This window comes from Panthera uncia, chromosome D4 (assembly GCF_023721935.1).
Source record: "Panthera uncia isolate 11264 chromosome D4, Puncia_PCG_1.0, whole genome shotgun sequence".
NCBI lineage: Eukaryota > Metazoa > Chordata > Mammalia > Carnivora > Felidae > Panthera > Panthera uncia.
This window is the reverse complement of record NC_064807.1, coordinates 65,916,160-65,937,008: the sequence shown is the minus strand read 5'-3', so window position 1 is coordinate 65,937,008 and position 20,849 is coordinate 65,916,160. Positions and strand designations below refer to the sequence as shown.

Sequence of the window (20,849 nt, the reverse complement as noted above, 5' to 3'; positions counted from 1 at the left end):
CCCAGTTTTTCAAAATCCCATGGGAAAAAAAAAAAAAGAGTCCCAACTTAAATGAGATCTTTGCAAACCCAGTGTTCCAAAAGGAAATGCACATATCAAACCATCAGTATAACCAAGTAAGTGTGGGTTATTCCCACAGAGGGGATTTAATGAAGATTTCAACTGTTCTTTCTGTGTCCTGGAGCTACTACTATTCAGTGACTGTCTGCATGTGGAGCAAGCTGGGACCCTTTGGGTTTCCTGTTAAAAATACAACATTGGTTTTTAAACCAACCAAGAAATCTAACATCAGAAACTTTTTTTTTTCTTTGTCTTCGGTCTTCTTTGGTTCTAAATTGCATAAGAACGGGAGATGTGGCTCTTTCCAAACCCGAGAGATCATGGATGACCAAGAGTCTTTTGTATGTCTCGTGTAAACACAAACTGAAAGGAGGCTGCTACGGAATGAAAATCAAAAGCCAGATTTTAATCCAAAGTAGAAGATACAACCTAAGAGACTGAAGTCTTTTGGATTCTCTTTAGAGCTACCCCAGTCAAGAAAGAGGTCTCTTTTACTTCTAGGTTTCAGAGAAGGAATACTCAAGGTAGAGTCTAGTCCCATCTCCAAAAGCTTGCTGCAACCACTTGTATCATAGCTGCATGTTTCAGGGTTACGAGCAGCCCCGTGTTCCGTGTTGACCATTAAGCACATCTGCAACTTATCGTTTCTCTTCTCTGTTCTGTTTTCCAAGGGTACAGATACCAATATACAGTTTCTTAATTACTCTCATCCACCAAGATTGCCAAGCTTTCCAAACTTTTCCATTGGACAGTTTGCCACAGAATTCATATCATGTTCTGACCTTAACGTTCAGGGTGTCCAATTGTATCATGGTCGATCACGTTTCCATTATATTCCTTAAAGAGGTAAGCTCTTTGGTAGGTTATATAATCAGTCTGAGACTTAGTTTTCCTCATATATAAGGGGAGGGATAATGATACCATCTTTCCATGGAGACTGAGTGAGACCTGAACTGTGGCATAATTTTCTCCACGTCTGTAACTTCCCAGCGCATAGTAGGGGTGCAAATCATAGCTGCTGAATAGCTGCTTCTTAAACTTTGTTCTAAAAGGCTATTTTAGAGATAGCTGGGAGCAACTTCAATTTTCTCCCATGGTGCTGAGAGGAAATCAACAGGACTGTCCTGTAAGACCCCCAGGAAGAGACGTAACACTTTCAGCATGGGAAACAATGCTCAAGAGGACTTTGGGCTGTTCCATCCAAGTTAGCAATCCAAGGAATAATTGCCTAAAATTTCCCAGTTCTCAGTGGGCTCTGTCTTGTCCCGGAGCCTCATTGCACAGGATGTTGGCTGCCATCATGACCCAGGTTAGACACAGATCAAGTTATATCATGGTATTGCTCAATTCATTCCTCATGCATTTATTTAAAAAGGTGCTCCTAACAGGTGACAAGTACCGTTCTAGTTACTCAGAATATGGGCGTGAACAAGTCAGGCAGTGTCCTGGCCCTCAGGGATTGTCCACTCTGGAAGGAAACTGGCATTAAAAAAAAAATGGCCAGAAATAAACTCACATTCAGGATCTATAATAAGAACAACATAGGCAAAGCATATTCCTTTGGAATCTCATAACAACCCACCAAGGCAGTAGAGGTCATAACATGTTATGTGAAAATGGGCCCTGAGAGGCCAACAAGCCCACACGGCCCCTTGGAGACAGGAGCAGAGGTGAGGCTGGGCTTTTCCAGCTCCACCACCCGCTGCAGGGATCATGCTGGGGCCAAGGATGCAAGGTAAATAAATCTTCAGTTTTGTAAAAAGGGGAGAATTCCTTCCTCTCAGGGTCATGAGGATTAAATAAGCTATAGAAGAAAAGCACTCAGAACAGTACCCTACACTCAGAGTTCATTAAAAACACATGGTGGCTGCTGTGAAAAATGTGGAGAAGACAACCACACCATGGTGTGATAAAGTTACTAGAAGAAGGTGCTTGCTTCCAGAAGGAAGAGTGACTAATACTCTTCAGCAGAGTAAGAGAAGGAGCCTAGGTGGGTTTTGAACACAGGGTAGGAGTGTGTGGTGGGGCCAGGGCATCATGACAGCAGGAAATAGCATATACGCTGCACGGAAGAATGTGGCTCATTGGCGGGGGTGGACTGTAATTGCTTCTTGTGGTCGGGATATGAATGCCCTAGAGGAGCGAGAGATGGGCTGGCTGAGCTGAGAAAGTAATCCCTTTTCCATGGCTGTCAGGAGCTCTCAAAGGTGATGGGAGAAGAGGAGCACCAGAGAAAACCTCCACCCAAGCCCAGGCGCAGTGAGCCATTTGGACCTCCATCATCTGAGAGGTGAAACCCCAATCGTGTGCCAAATTGCCTCTTCAGGCTCCAGTCTCTCCCCACTGTGGACTGTTTGCCTGTCTGGAATGAGATAATTTGTCAGACACCAGCTGCTGATCATTCTTTCCTCATGGGCACATTTATTATTATGTTACAATGCGCAGGAAGAATCTTTACCATCACTGGAGTGAAAATGATTAAAATGTTGTTGTTTTTTTTTTTTTTCTCCCCCAAATCCTCAAACCTTCCCTCTGCCGGAGACAGCATCGGTCATAGACGATATCGGGGGAGTGAAATGCAGGTGGGGGGAGGATCATTGTCATAATTAACAAAACAGCAAGCACAGAACCCCAGGGTGTGGGGCTCGGGAAGGAGGACCATTCAGAACTACGAGCAGAACAGGAGTTTGGCAGCACAGAAGCCGGGGCGTGTGTCTCTGAAAGAGTGCCGAGGATGGGCTGGCTGGCTGGCTTCTAGAGCCGCACCATGTCTAATTATGTACCAGGAGGCAAGAAAAGGTGTAGGTCTGTCTTTCCAGTTCAGGGGGAGAAAAAAAATATGTGGTGTCTCGCGTCTAAGAAACGAACAGGCTGACCTTTTCAGAGCGCCTGAAAGAAAAAACCAGATGTATTCCTCAAGAGTCACTGTGACTGAAGGCTTGCATTGTGCAGTCACATAAAGGGAGAGCTAACCAGAAAACAGCAGCTGATGATCTGAAGCCAGGCTGTGCTATTGTCCGGCACACAAATGTTCTACAAGGACCCAGACCACCATGCAGTTCTCTGTGCACAGACTATGAAGGTTGGTGGGGGGAGCGGAGGGGCCCAGGGCTTTTTTCCCTCCTTTTCTTTCTTTCCTTCCTGAAACCTTTTCCTTCCAATCCCTCTACAGCCGCTCACATTCAACGGCTAGCAATTATTCCCATTGACCCTCCTCACTCTCCAAATGGGGTGTGGGTCTCTGAAGGTTTTCTCTTTGTACCTGACAACCCCATGTTGCAGGCAGGCTCCAGGGAGGAGGTAAGGGCTCAGCTCCCTGGGGACAGTGACTGGGAATGGAGTGGCTGTGATTTATTTTCCATCGAGCAAAGTCAAAGCGAGGCAAATGCGGGCTGGGAGGCAGACAGGAGAATCCCCCCAGCTCCATCAAGGGCTGCTTCTCTATTGTCCTCTGGGAAGCTCGGATGAATGCTGGTGGTGTTGGAGGGGGAAGGGAGTAGGGGGAGCAAGATGAAAAAGAGGAGGCAGCCGAGTGAGATGAAGTGAGATGTTTTCTTCATTCCAACTCAGTTCTTTTAGATTTCCTCCAACGGCCTTTACCATTCTTAGCGTTCATGGCTACATTTCAACTCCCCTACAAACTGTAAAGTCCTTGAAGGGAGACACTTGTTTTGCCCTCCTTCTTGTCTTTCCATTGCCCTGGGATTATATTTGCTCCAAGCAGTTTTCAATCAATGTCTACTAACTAGGATTCACTCTGTGTCCCTAGATCTTTGGATCTGGTTCCTCCTTGTCATTCATAGACAGTCCCCTCCTAGCAGCAGCCTTCACTGACTGCCTAATGGGAAGTAGCCCCAACTCCAGAAACTCTTTATCATTTCCTCCGTTGGAGTGTTTTTTGGCCACGTCTACAAACATTTACTAAACAACACTAATTGGCCAACAGGAAAAAAAAAAGTTCAATCAAGAAGATGAAATCATAGCTCTCTGTCTTTTTAAGTGGTCTGACCACACTTTTCATAAACCACGTGAGGCCGACTCAACGGTACTCCAGAAACAGGATCATATTACCGCCGTAATTGAGATCAGGAATCCTACTACCTAATGGCTAGACAACTGGGCCACTCTGGGGTGAAGCCTCAGGTATTGTCCTTGAGGTTACAGGCTCTATACCCAGTTTTATGTTTGACATAGCGCTTTGCATTGGACATAGTTCTGGCCATATACATGTTCTGTCGTTTCTTGTCTCCTTCCCCCACTGGACTCCAAATTCCATCCAACAGCAACTATTCCTACTGCTGCTACCAACAACCACCACCACTACTGATTGTTTAGTGTGTGTCAGGCACTATTTCAAAGCTTCATATGTATTATCTTCTTCAATTTTTCATTTTGTGAAAGTATATTCCCGGTGTCAAGAAGAGTGGTTGGCACATTTGGAATTTAACAAATACTCGTTGAACCAAGAGAAGGAATGAGTGCCAGACCCCTCCAATATTGCCACGAAATTAAAGCAAAGTTCTAGAAAAAGAAGTTACTTTTCTATGAGAAAGTAACTAAAGGCACATCCTAAAGCATTCTTGAACATACAGGTGAACCTTGCTTTATACAATAAATTGCACGGCCTCTGGGTTTTTCAAGCATGTGTTCTTACTTACAAAGCATTAAGGAGTTAGAAAATTCTGTTGTAGATTCTTTTGTTAGGCAAAGACTCATTTTGTAATGAAAATAAATCATCCCCCTCCTCCAAAATAGTAATCACTGGCAAGAGCATCACAAATTAGCATTCTTCAAAGTGCTTTTCTACATACAGCTTACACATAGGCTTTTCATATCACTGGAGAACTCAGTGTATTGAGCACCTATTCAGTGGAAGATCTCTTAAATACCAAGAAGCAAATACTCACAACTTAACAGATAAGGAAACTGAGGTTTGGGTGGGGGGTGACATATTTTGGCCAGAGAAAGTCTCTTTGATAACTTCTGTATCTGAAGGGTCTTCTCAGGCATGTTATCACTTTGAACCATGACCTGGGATAATTCAAATTTAGAGCTGGCCTGGCTTTTTAGGTTGTTCCCTGACCAGAGATGCCTGTTTCATGCCCAGATTTTTAATTTATTTTGAAAAAAATTTATTGAGGGCCTCCTATGTACCTCCTATTGCTCTGGGAACTGGCAAATATGACAAGAAACAAGACAGAACATAATCCATGTTCACAAGGACTTTTCTGGAATCCCACTGGTAGCCACTAAGCACACGTGGCTATTTGAATTTAAATTACATACAAGTTTAAAAAATTATAAATTTAGTTCATCAATTTCACTAGCAAATTTCAAGTACTCATATACTTGATTTCTTTTTTTTTAAATATGAAATTTACTGTCAAATTGGTTTCCATACAACACCCAGTGCTCATCCCAACAGGTGCCCTCCTCAATGCCCATCACCCACTTTCCCCTCCCCTTGAATTTCAAGCCCTTCAGTTGCTACCTGTGATGAGTGGCTAACACATTGGAAGGTACAGATGTAGAATGTTGCCATTATTACACAGAGTTCTTTCAGACAGTACTGCTCTAGATAGATGATAAACAAATATATCATGTGTCTGGAGGTGGTGAGGGCCGTGAAGACCATTAAGGCAGGGTCAGAGGATGAGCAGAGATGGACAGAGAGGTGTTCATTTACACTGGGTGGTAAGGTAAGGCCCCCGAACAAGGGCCTGAATGGAGATGAAGCAGGCCCCATGGAGATCTGGAGAAAGAACATTCCAAACAGGGAAGTACTTAGTACAAGGTCCAAAAGGTAGCATGCATGTGTTTGAGGAGGAGCAGGGAGGCTTCTTTGGCTGGAATTGGGTAAATGAGGAAGCAGTGATTGGGGATGAAATTAGAAAGGGGGGCTGGATCAGATCACACGCAGGTCAGGATAGTCCTTGAATCTCCACAAAAGCGGAGCACCAGGGATTTGGAGCTTTATCTCTCCCTCCTCTTTCCTCTTTTCCTCTCAAACTTTTTCTCTCTCCATATCTCTCCACACTTCTTTCTCTCTCCACACCTCATGACAACTTGTGCCTCTATAAGAGATGGCCTCTATTTGTTAATGCCCTCGAGGAAACAATGCACAGGATAACATTTTGCACCAGACGGCATCAGGTTCTCTTCACAGCCCAGAACTCTGACTCTCTGTGACTGTAGGATTTGGAAGTCCTGCTGATTGTTAGGTGGGCATAAGCGTGACAACTGGGAGTGTTAGGCTGTGTTGACATTTTCACCTTCTGGCAGAGAGATACTATGGGTAATGAATACTAACCGTTACTGTAGGTGATCAGGACTAACCCTAGAGTTTACTATTTGCAAAACAAAGGTGATATAATATTGTTCTTATTAATGCATTTAACACACTTAGTGAGCACATACTGTGCACCTAGAAGTCTTCCCAGGAATGAGGGGATTCCCAGGACACCAGACTTTCTGCTAAAACCAGAAAAACCTCAGGCCCATTGCAGTGAATCTACTTGCGGTGGACATTGTGCCTACAAAGACAAGACACGGTGCCTACCCTCAAGACGTCACAACCTGGGGGAGAGAAGACAGACAATAGAGAGTTCTGAGTGCTTTGACAGAGGAGAACTCAGTTGCTCTGGCAACTTGCACACTTGTAAGGCCTCAGTTCAGCAAGGGCAATGAGGGAAGGCTTCCTGGCAGAGAAGGATATCTGCTTTAATTCTGAAAGATCACTAAAGATGCCTGCCTTGTGGCCCCAACCCAAATGGGGTCTCTGCAGAGATTTCCTTAATTGTAGGACACTGGGCACCCACATGTCTGACTCTTTCCCACTGTGCCCTCCCCAGCAGAGAACCACATCACTATCTGGCCTCAGATTCTACTGGCTCCCAAATTCTTCTAATTGTATTGCTTTGTTTGATTCAGAAGCACTGGAAGAAGGGGGTAATAACATTCAGGCAAAAGGAGGCTGTTGATCACATCTGTAATTCTTTCTGGCATAAAGAGAACTAGGGGACATCTACAAGAATGTATATTCATCTAAATTCGTGGGACAGAGGAGTCAGGCAGAATGGCTTTTCAAAGGCGTGCTGCATCTTGCTCGGTGAGTGAGCATTTCTCAACTCTTTCTTAGAAGCAGACATTAAAACCTGCAGCACAGTCATTTAGAATTTCAAAGGTTTCTTCTTCAGGGGGTGGGACACAAAGACATCACCGTTATTCACATAATGCCGGGATGGTGGGGAACAGCGGCACACCATTAACGAAGTCTGTGCAGCAAACCTTTATGGAGAAAGGCAAGAGCTATTCTGCCAGGATAAAGAAGATGCTCATTACAGTTGTGGAAAAAAAAAGATTATTATCATTATTGCTTTTTAAAAATCACTCCTGCATTCTACCTAGGTTGGGAGAACTTAAGAGGGGAAGCAATTTTTAAAGATAGTTCATGGATCACTAAAGAATCACAAAACACTCAACATTCAGTACACATCCATCCATCTCTCTCTCTTTGTCTCTCTCCCTGAGTTGAGGGTGTCAATCTGAATTTAGAATAAATGCAACACCCACATCAAGAGATCCTTCCTTTCTCAAGGCAGATGTCTTTAAGTACTGCTTTGTGTGGTTTTAAATGGCACCCAAATCCTAGTCCATGGTTTGAAGGACCAAATAAGATGGAGCTTCTCACACATAAAGCTGCTGGTCCTTCAACATTATCTTGTATGACTTTGCTAGTCTTCTCCCTCTCCTTTGTTTTGGAATTACATGAGGCGAATACCACAGATCTTAAGTTGGAAAACCAGGAGCCCAGGCTGCAGAACAGCCAGCAGACAACATTGTCTCTGAACTGCTATTGTTTCTATTTTAGGAGCACATTGAGTGATTAGCTTGGGTAACAGTAACATCGCATTACCTTGCACAGGCTGGAAATGTCTTTCAATAAGGAGGCAACACGGAGGCCATGTGATACAATCCCGTAGACAGAGCCAAGTGGAATACATCAAAGAGAGCCTTGATGCAGATGTTTCATGCAGAAGAAAATTAGGTCAGAGACCACTTCAATTTCAGCTTCTGCCAGCCTCGTTTGAGAGCTTCCAGTGAATTCGTAATGAATAGCTTCTAGGGCACTTTTCTCTCATTCAGTCACAGGCTGCCACAGCCAGATGAGCGTTCCATGTGGAATCTTCTCTCATTATTTAAAACTGCTACTTTGTGTTCTGAAATTCCAGAACCCTTCCAATGTACCACCACTATGGCCTAAAACAAAAAGACTCTCAAAATACGGAGAGACATTAATCTGTATCATATTCTTGCTCTGTCCCCTCTCTCTCTCTCTCTCTGTCTCTCTCCTATCCATCATATACATACATGTTTTTAAATACATCCCCCAGTCTCTTGTTCATCTGCCTATGCAGGTACATAAACCATTGCTGAGGGATATTGGAGATGTCGGGATTTTTTAATCTTACTCAACTTTGAAGAAGCCGAGTGGCCTAGAGATGACCAAAAGGTTTTGCTGGCTTCTTGCAGGGAGCATGCACGTGTGAGTGTGGCGTGCATGCATTAAAAAAAAAAAAAAAAAAGCTTTTCTCTGAAAAGAGCAGAGAAGGGCAGTGTGACCTCAATGAAAGTGAATGATGCATCTTTCCCCTGCCCACCCCCAGCCCCATCTCACACGTTATTTATTATATTGGAGGGTTAGAATCTGGAGCATCCTGGATGCTTTCTTTTCCATATGCTCTTACTGCCTACCTTTTGCAGGGTTCACACTGACAAATCCTTGCTGATTGGAGTGGGGGTGTGTAGAGGGATCTCTTCAATTCATGCCAGGAGAAGAATCATTAGATTCTGAATGCATTTAGAGGAGAGGGGCAGAGAGACAGACACACAGGATCACAGAAACTCCTCAAAGCTGGTGACGCTCCCATTTCCCATGGGAAAGGATATGAAGTGGTGGCCCCAGCTCCAGCTCTTAGTGACACAATTGCTTTGTCTTTGCTACCTCCAAAGCACTAGGGCATTCATTAACTGTTTTTCTCAATTCTAGGGTTTGCAAAGCAGTGGCAGAAAAGTATCAGAAAAGTGCTCAAAGGTCCGCATCTGCTCCAGTCCGGGATAGGAAGCCATCATGAGGATGTTGCCTTTCTTCCCTGCATTTAAAAGGCTTTATCTGGTTTAAAAAATGATACTAGTCTTTCTGCTTTTCTTCTTCAACTTGATCTCCTCTCCACCAGCAGTCTCCTACCACTGTTTCTCTCTCTCTCTCTCTCTCTCTCTCTCTCTCTCTCTCTCTCACACACACACACACACACACACACACACACACACACACACACACACAATTAAAATTTCCAAGGAGGGCAGAAGTGCAGGGAAGCAGTGACAGTGGAGTAGAAAGGTGACCTGATAAAAAGACCTAGTTTCAATCCCACCTTTGTGTGGATGGGAGAAGCAACTCTCTTCTGTGGGCTCAGTGTTCTCACCTGGAGAAGTGTGGGTGCTGATCCCTGATACCCTCACAGCTTTGCCACTGATTCCATAAATAGCCTTTCTCAGGAAATTGATGTCGTCTGGAAATGTCTGGCTGTGGGTTGTAACCACATATCTACCTACTAAGATGTTACTTAAGACCTTGATCGTAGGATTAACATCAAGGCAATGGGCATGTTCATGTAGCAGTGGGTCAGTCTGATTCCTTCCAGATACACCTCAGTGGGGCAGCTCAGCACAGGAGAAACAGTATTAGCTTAGAAGGCAGACAGAGTTGAGTTTGAATTCAGGCTCTGTCACTTCCTGGCTGTGTGACCTCAGGCAAGTCACTTAGACTCTCTGATCCTCAGTTTCTTCCACAGTAAAATTGGGATAGTAACCATTAATAAAGGTTGTTATAGGATTAAATAAAATATATGACATATATGTGCTTGATACATGGTAGGTACTCAGCAAATATTCATGTGATTTTTACCATTGTTATTAAAAATTGATAATGGAGATATATATTGATGTTCATATATATTGAAATATATAGATATCTATATTATATTGATATATATTTCTGTATATTTCTGCCTGTATATATGTAGAAATGGCACATATGACTTAGGGTAGTTAAAAAAATTAACACTATGAATCAACTTTTCTCGTGCCATGTGGAAAATCTTCTAAGACACACACACATACACACACACGATTCAATTTCTAAAGGCAGTAGCAACTAATAGTCATTTGAAATGCTTAACAGAGATTTTAGCACATGAATGCTTAGTTAGTTACATTTATTTTTATTTCCAACAATATCAGCATGGTGAATTCCCAAGTTATCATGCACTCCTTTTTCATTCTCTTGAAGAGAATTCTATTTAAGAGGCAGAAAGGGGCATACAGAACCTATGTTAGTGGGAGTCATTGATTTGATGTTGAGTTCTAAATCACAAAATCATAGCACTTCAGAACTTGGTAGGTGAGAAGCTGAAACACAAAGAGGTAACACGACTTGCCCGAGGTTATGGAGGAACCCTAGTCCTCACTGAGTCCTCCTCTGTGTCCTTAGCCATCGTAAGATTCAACCGAGGCTGTGAGCATGAAGATGCTTAGCAAAGACCAGGTGCTGTCCACATGCCAGCGCCCCCTTTCCTGGCACCTGCCAGCTCTCCTACAGCAGCCGTGGCAGAGGGCCATCAACACTGCAGTGACTGCGGGGCTGTCTGCCACCAACTCTATTTAATGACACCACTATCAAGCAGAGCACTGCTTGCCCAGAACCGAATTTGGTCCCTGTCAAGTTATGGGACACAGAGGACAACACGGCCCCCAGGAAGGAGCTCCATGGCCCGCCATACTGAGCAGGCTGGGCCAGCACCAAGACTGAGAATCAAACCTCAGTCTGCCAGATTCTGGCTCTGTGTGCCGGTCTGTGACATTTACCGAAGCTAGAGAGACCAAAGTAGGGCAAGAGAAACATCCATTTGTTCTTTTCTACATTTATTCATTCACTCACCTGCTTATTCATTTACTTATCTATTCATGTAATTATTCTTTATTGAACGCTGTGTTTGGAGAAACAAGGCTTCTGAGAGTTCATTATTTAGTAAAAGAGACTACATGGATGGAGATACAAACCAATCACAATACAATGTGGCAAGTGCTATAACAGCAAGCTCCTGTAGCAACACAAGAGAGGGAGGTATTCAACTTTCCTGCTTCTCAAGCATCAGGTGCAGTAGAGATTGTGTAATAATCCGGGTTTGATCAGAGAAATAAGACAACTGATAAATAAATGTCTGCATATTCCTATATATGCGTAGACACGTACACATATGTATCATATAAATGTATATATATTTAGGGATTTGAACTTACACAACTGTGGGGATTGGTTTCACAGTTTTTATGTATGACTACTGTCTTTGCCAGGGTTTGGCAAACTTTTTCCATAAAGGGCCAGACAGTAAATATTTCAGATCTTGGAAGATCAATGGTCTCTGTAGCAACGACTCAACTCTGCTGATTTAGCACTAGAAGCAGCCCTTACCGGTTCATAAACAAATGAGCTTAGCTATATTCCAATAAACTTTATTTACAAAAAAAACCAGGAGACAGGCCAGATTTGTCCTGTAGGCCTTAGTTAGCGGGTCCCTGGTATTTTGGAACTGGTTGCAGAGTTGGAATGGACATCGGGTAAGGAAGATGGATGTGAAGCGGAGGACAGCAGAAACGCACTGGAGGCCAAGAGACGACCTGGAACCTGTGTCCATCTTTTACTGCCTTCAAGGCTCCACCTTCAATGATGTGTGAGTCCAGAAGGAGAATGGATGCCTTTCCTCATGGAGCTAACCCTGTTACGTGACCCAGGAATCAGACAAATTGAAACAGGACCCAGCGGGGCCTGGAGTTGCTGCTGGTTTGGCTGCTGCCCCATGGCTAGGTCAACAGATAAAGTGACAACAGGCATGATCTGTAATCGTTTCCTGGTGCTCCTATGATGACCTTTGGGGTATAAAGTGGATATGGATTCTGTGTCAGTTCAATCATCCAAAACTCATACAAAAGGCCTCTTATGACCCACACAAACTTGGAACAATGTAGGGAAGGAAATTCTGAAACCTGTCATTCCCATTTTGCTAAGTGATTCAAGTCCACACAGATGAGAGTGTTTCAGAGGGGAGGTTACACTGGAACTGGACTTAAAGCATGGGTGACGATTTTCCAGGTGGAGGGCCTCCTTAGAATCCTCAGACAGCCTGCTTTGTGAGTGATCTGTTTTCAAGTGCTTCCAAAACAGAGCTCAAAAGGAAAAAGAAACAACTCGTTCTTTTGCCTGCCAAACATTTGAAGAATTTTATTTTCCTAATTTGTCACTAATTAACTATTTCCATTTGCATCCTAATGTGAGCAGGGTAGTGAGTGCTGTGACAGACTCGGCTCAAATCTCCCCATGCAGGCTGAGAGTCACTCTGCCTGTCCAGCCCCAGCAGGCATACTTGCCTATGGAACAACATGGCTGATCTGTCCATGCGGCCAGCCCTGGACGTCCAATGAGCATAGTCCCATTTAGGAATATTTTAGCAGATAACTCCCATAAAATTGTATGCTGAGTCACAGCACTGGACGTTTCCCCTTTTTTTTAGTAACTTGTTCTTTCTTCCCGTGTTTTGTCTTGATTAATGCTGTCAGGATTTACTAAATGTTCTGGCACCAAAAGTTATATGTAATGCCTTATTCTTTCCAGTTCCTTCATTGTATTGATAATACCTCCACACTACCTCTTGCAAACACCCATTAGTCCATCCTCCACCCATATGTCCATCCTTCCATTCATCTTTTGCATTTATTTGTCCATCTGTCCATCCCTCTCTTACTTTTTTTCTTTCTTTTCTTTTCTTTTTTTTTTTTTTTGGCTACTACCCCAGTTCAGTCTTTTATCATCTCATGCTTAAATGATTACAAGATCCAGTAAGTTGATTTTCCTGAAAGGCCTACTGAATGAATAGGAATTAGAGTAATATAGGCTTTGATTTGAATTGTGTCTCTGTCCTTAACTATCTGTACAACCTTATGTTACGTTATGTAATTATGTTAAGCACATAATTGAAACTCTCTAAGTCTGCTGAGAAACTAATAATCCATATCTCAGCATTGTTGTGAGCATTAATTGAAATAAGGTGTATAAGGCAGGTAGTTCGACGTCTGGCACATAAGAGATACTCAATAAATGTTATTTTATCTTCATCTTCCTTGTTTCTCTTACCCTATCTACTTTAATATCTTCTTCATAAATACATGCAATTGTTACATCATCCTGGTCTTTGCTGAAGCCATTCTTCTTTCTAAAATTGTATCCATCACAATTTCTAATTTACCATTAGGAATTCACTCTCTAACTCTGGGTCTTTGATCATGGAAACTCTTCTCCCTGAATTAGCCATATTCTTAGTTTTCTTTGTAAGGAATTTGTCTGATTTCTTGGATCTACCCATTCCCCAGGTAAAATGCTGTTTCTTTCCATAACCCCTGTGGAATCCCCTCAACTTAAACTTTTACTCCCTGTGCATTATTATGATTTTATTGCAGGAAAGCCTAAGGGGAACTGCATTTTTGATCAAAGTCTGTTGAGTGTTGATAACTGTGTCATATACTCTTCACCAGAACCTCATGAAGTAATTATCACCCTCCACTGTTCAGCAGAACATTGCCAACATTGCTTGGCTGGTAAGGACCAGGGCAAAAAGTTGAACCCAGGTCCACCTGATTTCCTTTCTGTTTCACACTACCTTGGCTTCCATCCTCTACACTAAAATAGTAATAATTACATTCTGAAATTTATGCAAGATTACAAAAATGAAAAACCATGAATGGCTCCATTAATGAATTCTATTAAAGGATAAGGATAGTATAATTATTCTTATATCACTTTAATTTTTTTTAATGTCTACTCATTTTGAGATACAGAGAGAGAGAGAGTGCAAGCGAGGGAGGGGCAGAGAGAGAGGGGGAGATACAGAATCCAAAGCAGGCTCCAGGCTCTGAGCTGTCAGCACAGAGCCCGACATGGGGCTTGAACCCATGAACTGTGAGGTCACGACCTGAGCCAAAGTTGGATGCTTAACCGAATGAGCCACCCCAGTGCCCCTATTCTTATACCACTTTAAATGTCCTGGTGCAAAAATTTAAACCTATCAGAAGGCATGTGGCAAATGTCCAATTAAATGACATTCAATGCACAAATAGAACTTTCACTACAGTCCTTATTCTTGGGAGATTTTATCCCAATTTCAAATGCAATAAGTGACCATAAATCCTTTAACCATCATATTTTCAGGGTATGGTCAATTTCAGCTTTATTCCTTTTTAGTAAGGAAGTCTGCAACAAAGAGGAAATCATTATTATTATTATTATTATTATTATTATTATTATTGGTAGTAGTAGCAGTAGTAGTATTTGGTTAAGATCTTATCACAATAAAAGACTCTTCATACACAGCCCTGGGGTATTGTGTGAAAATTCTTGGACCAGCCAGCCCACTATCCATGGTATTTAGTAACCCCGTAAAAGTTAAATTTGTTTTATTTATAGGTTGGAAGAGCCTTTACCCACGAGGAGTACTGAATAAATAGACTTTTGCTATTTCTCTCCAAAGATGTTGGGAAGGAACCACTCATGAGGAAAGCCTGGAGGGTACAAATTGTCAGAATGAAGTATGGTCCTTTGTTCAGAATCAGAAGAGTTAACCACTCAAATCATAAAATACCAGCTGAAGCTCACTTCACCAAGCAGAGGGGAGCAACATGCAAAGAAGAGAAAAAGGACAACACTGAAAATACTCGAGATATAATCTCTCCAGATTAAATCAAGACGAGTCCGCTTGGGATCCTAGAGGTCATGCTTTTGACGAAAAGATCTAGGAAGCATGCTTCAAGGTAGCACAGAAGAGAGTCAGAGCTTTTTGTCTTCTTTTTTTAATTTAATAAAACAGAATGAGATTGAGCGATGCAGAATAAGCTGCCTATCTGGTAAGTGTTTATGTCTGGTTATTTGCACTTGAGTGAAAGAAGAGCAACTCTAAGTTATTAAATTGGGGGGAGGGTGCCAAGATCCACAAAACATCATTAAATAATCATATTATGAATTAAAAAATATTGTATTTTAAGTCTGTTATTTCTTTGGAGAGAAATGAAATGGTTATACATCTGTGCTGTCCTCACAAAAAGTAGCATGCTGCTGAGTCACCATGAGCTTTGAGATCTTTTCCAAGAGAAAGAATGGGTTTTTGTTGCTCAGTCCAGATGAACTTGCCTGGTGCCCCTTCTGATTAATGGCATTTATTCCCCCAGAGAGCTGCCTGAGGCTGAAGGAAGAGATACGACATTGAGACAGAGCTAACCTAACTGGCTCTCATGGGGATTGATCGCATGCCTGACCTTCCACTACAGTGTTCTAAGCATTTGAGATAACTGGGTGTGCCTCCCCTACAAGTAAGTCCCAGTCATTCCATAAAAGGGAATATGGGATGCTCAAATATCAGGTTTCAAGCACTGTACCTTTAAGACAAGTCAAGGTTTACCTTCAATGCTGGGTGTGGGACCTTCTAAAGAAAAGACCTGTATGGTCATAAACTATTCATGCAGGTTATCAAGTTTCTAGAACTACCTACTTTCTGGTTTCCTTCCTTGTCTCATTACCACCTGTCTCATCTCCTTGACAACTCTGATCTCAGGTCTACCTTTGATTTATTTTTATTATATTTATGCCCTCATCCTGGTCATATCTAGTCTTGTTGACTTCATACCTGACCCTGACTTAACCTGACTCCACTTTCCCTGCTTGTTCTAGAGGTGGGTGTTGGTGTCTGACCCATTTGTCAGTGCCTGTTCTTGATTCCATCCCCTGCCCCCTTTTTGGCTTTGTTCTTACTGTGAAAACATCAATAACTCCAAGAGGTCTCACTCCATGACACAAAGCCAGAGGCAGGACCCACGAATAAAGTCTGAAGGGTTGCAAGCCTGAGGGAATGTGCCCCACCATCCTTGGCACCTAAGCCACAGAGGGTTAGTGAATACATCCCAGAGAACTCTTAACTAAAGAAGGAGCTGCACCCATTTCAGACTGTACCCCAACTGTATCTTTGTCTTGAGAAAAGCCAACTATGTCACTGTGCATCACCCAATGTGATGCAATAGAATTATCAAGTACTTTGGAGTTAGGCAGACTTAGGTTTGAATCCTGATTCTACTCCTTGTCAGCTGTGTCCTCTTAATCAAGCTTCTTAACTTCTCTGAGCCTCAGTTTCTTCATCTATAAAATGGGGCTAAATATTCTTACTGTATACTGTCATTGTGAGAATGAAAAGACATAGTAGAATAAGTAGGATTTATTATTTGTTAATATTATAATTATTAATATATTATTATTATTACCATAATAATTAGGCCCTAATACCTAAATTCTGGCAAGAATAGAGAATATTTCAAATATTCAGGCAGCTCATTTCTTGAGACATGGGCCACAGGTTTCTTCATGCACTTGGGCTGGTTGATCAGTGTTGTAAGTCACCAGTTGGCTTCCTGCCTGAACTTTTAATCTTGTCCCCATCTAGATTTAAAGAGGGTGAGAAAGCAGAGACATCAATCGTTTCCTTGTCAAGGACAACAGCCCCTTCCTTCTTCCTTAGTTCTCTTCTGGGGCCCCATCCACCCAGTGCCAAGGGATGGGGACTGCTGCTGAATACAAATCACCACGTGGTGGGGGAGCCTTTGTGCCTCCATGGGAGGCCGGAGTAATTTCACTGTCTCTATGTTAGGCTGTGATGAGTCCAATCCAGCCCTCCCACCCCTCCTGGGGTTAAGAGCCCCACCGTGTTCCACAGTTGCCCTGGAAAGTGATGTAACCATGAAGATGGCAGTTACCCAAGGTACTGGGACACAGACTTTATTGATTTGTTCTTCTAATGCATTAGGAGGAAACAGGAAACCTCAGGAAGGTCACAAACAACAATTGTGCATTGACTGGCATAGACATTTACTTCATTCAGGAAAGCACAACTCAAGTGGCCTTGCTATCAGAGAGGAAAGGATACCATAGATGCATGACTCAAAAATAAAGACAATAAGCATGGGCTGGATCAGAAGGAATCAGAAAGGACTGAAGCACCTAATGCTCAAGCTCAAACTGGAGGGAGAGTCTTTGTTCAGTTACTGCCAAGGCCAGATGTTCAATCAATGTTGCTAAACAAGCGGATGAAGAAATAAACCAGGCAAGGGTGATCCCCTCAGGTCTTTGCTCTTTTGATTCTCTAGGCAGCACTATAGCATTCTGCCATTTGATTCTATGGTTATATGTCCTTCTTTCCATCTCACATTGGTGATCTTTAAAGCTGAGTGTGTGAGAGAGCTCTCTACGCATTTTCACTGTTCTCAGCTTTCTGGCCTTTGTGATCCTCTTTGGAATCATTGACCATTGAAAAAACACAGCACAACTAGCCTTCCTGTACCCTCTTTCCTTCCAGACCTGTGCTCTGAATGTTTGGGGTCTGCCTCCCATTAGTCTAGGCTGCCTTTGTCTTCCCTGAGGATTTTAAGAGATGAAATCTTCCTATGAGGGTTCTGGTTATTTCAACGTTAGCAATCAATTCTTGTTTTCTTGTGAGCAATTGTTACGGAATGTCAGCTCCCCATGTTAGTCTGATACCTTCTAAGAAATGAAACCTACAAAATCAAGCCTTTCCAAATGTTGGGTCTTTAATCATTTCAGGAGATTCTGGATAGGATGCTAAGGTCTCTTCTAATTCCACACGTCTATAAGGAAAGCCAAGTCATCAGTTCAGGACTCCGTGGAATATTTCCATTTTTCTAGAAATGTTTCTGTATTGCTTAGTAGAAGCTGAAAAATTATACAGCACCAAGGAGAGATGAGCCTTTAAACTGTACTTTTTGTTCAAGATTTTTGAGTCACTGTATGGACACTTAGTCTCTAATCCTGGTGTAAGGAGCCATATGAAACACCATCTTTGTAGCAGGAGAAGCAACATAGGAGTGATGTCTCCAACAAAAGATATAACACTAGAGTTTACTCATAAGCAATGTGGAGATTGAGTAAGGACAGCCCAATGCTTCTGTGGAGATCAGATTCAAGCGCAGGACTTTGTTTGGCCCAGGTCTGCCAGTCACTCTCCCTGGAATTTAGGCACAAGACATAAATTTTGTGGCCACAGTTGCCTCATATTTAAAAGGGATTACTAATAAACTAATTTAGGGTTACTCTGAAGATTAAAGGAGACAGTGGATTATAAATAGCCTAGCACATAGTAAGTATTCAATAAAACCGTGTTGTTGTTTTTTTCCCCGAGGGTCCACACAACGTCTAGTCATTGGAATGTAGTTTGAGTCTAGGATAAAACAGCTAACATTTGCTAACCATTAACTATATGCCAGGCAATGTGCTAAGCAATTGGAAAGTAATGTTTTATTTATCTGGGTATAATACTATATTCATATTTATCTAGATATTTAGCCAGATATAATATAGATATTATATTCACTTTTCAGATAAGGGAAGTGAGGGTCAGGGGGATTAAATAACTTTCCTTACATTATACAGCTAATCACTGATAAAGCCAAGATTCTCATTTTTCTTACTCCAGAGTCCATTCTCTCAACCACTATGTTGTAAGGACATTTTAGAATGAGAAATCAGTGGTATGACTTTAATAAGTAAAAAAAAAAACAAAAAAAAAAAAACACACACACACACAAAAAAACAAGAGTGAACTGGAGAGTCCCTGGGGAAATAGGGGCTGGAGAATGGAGGTGGAAATGCACTAAAATAATAGATTCCAGTATTGATCTAGTGAGCAGGGCTGAGGAGAACGAGATTAGTAGGATTTGTAAGGTTGTTATTAGTATTTGCCAAAGATGTTTGCCATCTCCCATGTTCTTCTTGGGAATGTTGCCTTTTGAATATCTCTCTGAAAAACAAGGTCATAAAAAGCATCCTTCTTTCTTCCTTCCCCTCAAAATATTTATTCAATCTTTTATTTATTTATTTATTTATTTATTTATTTATTTATTTATTTATTTAAGAGAGAGAGAGAGACAGACTGTGAATGAGGGAGGGGTAGAGTGAGAGGGAGACACAGAATCCAAAGCAGGCTCCAGGCTCTGTGCTATCAGCAGAGAGCCTGATGCAGGGCTCGAACCCATGAACTGTGAGATCATGACCTGAGCCGAAGTTGGACACTCAACCGACTGAGCCACCCAGGCACTCCTATTTATTCAATCTTTTTAGCACTGAGCAGCATGCTAGGCACCAAGAGTAGACAGATGTGGAACGTGGGGCAAGATAATACACTTGATATGTTTGATTTACAGATGCAACAGGTTGAGTCTGGAGGGAAAAAATGGGACAAGATCTGAATGAGTGCTGAGTCTACACTGAGGAGCCTTGACTTCGGTGATATCCTTACATATGGAGTTGTTTAGGAAGAGAATGCTGTTAAATGCTGTGATTTCTAAAACCCACCTTGGACCAGAGATGATGCTAACGTTTGTCACTTGGTGACATCAAGAGGTTCACAAATATGATGAGATAAATACTTTAAGCTTGCAGGTGAAAGTTGTGTCTTATGTGAATATGAGTTTGTTTTCTTTTTCTTTTTTTTTTAATGTTTGTTTTTGAGAGAGAAAGAGAGAGAGAGAGAAAGAATGTGAGCGGGGGAGGGGCAGAGAGAGTGGGAAACACAGAATCCCAAGTAGGCTCCAGGCTCTGAGCTGTCAGCACAGAGCCGATGCGGGTTTCAAACTCACAAACCGTGAGATCATGACCTGAGCCGAAGTCGGACACTCAACCAACTAAGCCACCCAGGTGCCCCTGAGTTTGTTTTCTGAAGGTAGCATCCAGCCATCCAGCTTTATTCTCAAAGGGTTAGTGACACAAACTGATTAAGATCAAATGCCATTACAGGTGTCTCAGAAGGAAGAAAAAGTAGAGGAAAATATGTGAAGGCTGGCGAAGAATACAGTCAAGAGTTGAGGATGAGCTGAAGTAGTGACCATGGTGATGATGCTGACAGGTGCAAAAGCTACTTAGGAGCCAGGATTGATAACTGGAAGTGACAATCAACCAGATATGGAAGGTGAGAGAGACGAAAGATGAAGCTTCAGTGCCTCTTGGCTTTCTAGCCTAGGGAATGGGTTAATTCTCCAAGAGAGGAAATACAGGAGAGGTTCTACGTTTGGTAGGGGGGTACACTGTTAAATTTAGTATTGTTATTGGTACTCATTGCTCCTTGGATTGTAATTATGGTATTGGTATTTTCTCTATGAGGCTTAAAACATATCCCAGGAAGGATAATTTCACTCACTGACATACTGAGCAAATAAGGGAAAACATGGTGATTTGAAGTGTGTACTTCAAACACAAGAAAGATTGTTTTCAGTAAAGCTTGTATATAAATTTAAAATTGAGAGGCATGACTCCACCTCCCATTTCCAGTCCTCCTACCCCTCCATAGTCTCAGAGACAAAGGTGGTAATTCAAGATGACTTAGGGTATGTTGATACAATGCCAGATGTTTAGACAAATTATTAAGAAGTGGCATAATCCAGACCTCTTCCAAAGTGGGTATGGGAGCAACCGAGCTGTTGCCTGAATTTTTCCTTTTTATAAAGCTGTTTGGCACTATGCAGATATAGTTAAAGTCCTATAAATGCCTTGGCTATAGAAAGGGCAAAACCTCATAAAGAAGATTTTGAGCAAAGAGTGTGTGCCAGTATTCTAACTCTTGGGGAATATT

General features: G+C 42.2%; 2 long non-coding RNA genes across 3 annotated transcripts; both read left to right on the top strand.

The window, feature by feature from the left end:
- Positions 1–3,034: 3,034 nt before the first annotated feature.
- On the top strand, positions 3,035–10,028 carry LOC125920304 (uncharacterized). 2 transcript variants are annotated; one of them, XR_007457006.1, is made up of 4 exons: positions 3,035–3,142; positions 6,991–7,168; positions 7,985–8,107; positions 9,110–10,028. It is a non-coding gene; the product is annotated as an uncharacterized LOC125920304 (long non-coding RNA). The 2 variants fall into 2 exon arrangements; XR_007457007.1 differs by lacking the exon at positions 7,985–8,107.
- A 4,565-nt stretch (positions 10,029–14,593) lies between these two features.
- Positions 14,594–20,407, top strand: LOC125920311 (uncharacterized). Its single transcript, XR_007457018.1, has 4 exons — positions 14,594–15,072; positions 15,394–15,534; positions 19,426–19,624; positions 20,018–20,407. It is a non-coding gene; the product is annotated as an uncharacterized LOC125920311 (long non-coding RNA).
- Positions 20,408–20,849: the final 442 nt, after the last annotated feature.